Source organism: Impatiens glandulifera, chromosome 5, assembly GCF_907164915.1.
Source record: "Impatiens glandulifera chromosome 5, dImpGla2.1, whole genome shotgun sequence".
NCBI lineage: Eukaryota > Viridiplantae > Streptophyta > Magnoliopsida > Ericales > Balsaminaceae > Impatiens > Impatiens glandulifera.
Genome location: NC_061866.1, coordinates 49,928,769 through 49,929,935, shown reverse-complemented (window position 1 = coordinate 49,929,935; position 1,167 = coordinate 49,928,769). Strand labels below are relative to the sequence as shown.

At 32.0% G+C, this 1,167-nt stretch overlaps 1 pseudogene; it reads right to left on the bottom strand.

Moving 5' to 3' along the window:
- Positions 1–528: 528 nt before the first annotated feature.
- On the bottom strand, positions 529–925 carry LOC124939621 (annotated as a pseudogene).
- Between the last annotated feature and the right edge of the window lie 242 nt (positions 926–1,167).

Sequence of the window (1,167 nt, the reverse complement as noted above, 5' to 3'; positions counted from 1 at the left end):
GATAGATTACTTTTGGCCCTCCTACTATTTTTATAGTTAATTTTTAACCTTAAATTATTTCTCCCCAAAACTATTAACATATTCAATTTTGACTTTTTTTATTATTTTGTTTTATGACCAAATTTGAAGATAATTTGTTTTATTACAATCTATAAATAAAAAATTATAAATATTAATAGATTACAATCAAGTTTGAAGTAATTGCAACTTCCTATTTTAAGTTTTTTTGTTTTATACAATAATGTCTAAGTTCAATCATCCAAGTCATTGCTCTAATACTATGAACTTTATCTCATGTCTCTCTTTGTCCCTCTAGCATACCCTTCTCTCGCATCGATCTCAAAAACTTAAATATTTATCGCAATTTAAGGCTTCTTTATTAAACGTTTCTCTCTCAACTAAGGCTTCTCTTACAAAAAATGATGCAAATGTATTGAAAAGAAGAAATACGATATTAGGTAGGTTTTGTGGTTTGGATTAAAAGACCCGACCGAAATGAATGGATTCATAAATACTCAATCACAAGAATCATTTATTAATCAAATAATCCATGTCAAAGAATTCCATTCTCCTTCTCATTGTACCCTTCATATCTGAAACTTCTCTTTCCACTTTTTGCGCCCTTGTTATTTCTACAACTGAAACAGAGGTCATGTGAGTAGAAAATTATTTCTTTTCCAAATTCATTTCACCAATTAGAACCACATTCTCCCATAGAATAATATATAGACCTAGAAGAATGCCACAATAAATATCACCAAATATAACTCGTTCACAAGCACCTTTCAGCACCGCATTTGTAAATTCGTCAAAGGAATGAAGTATGCCCATAAACTTTCTTCCATCTCGCACACAATCAACTTCTTATCAAGATAGCTTGCATAAGATTTTGACAAGTAAATATCTTCGGTCTTGCCCAAGACATTTTAGCAGTGTCTGTCCTAGAGCAACAACGGCGATGGAGATATATTTGTATTTGATCGAGGATGGCTTTTGAGATAATTTCGTACTTGAGAGACGATTGATTTGAAGGTAGATTCGTGCTCAATCGAGAGAAGACGGATGTTAAGAATCATACGGGATCTTTATCGAAAGATGAGACTGAGAGAAAGAGAAAGAGAGAGAATGATGGTTGAAAAATGAAGGATCTTTATCGAAAGATGAGAC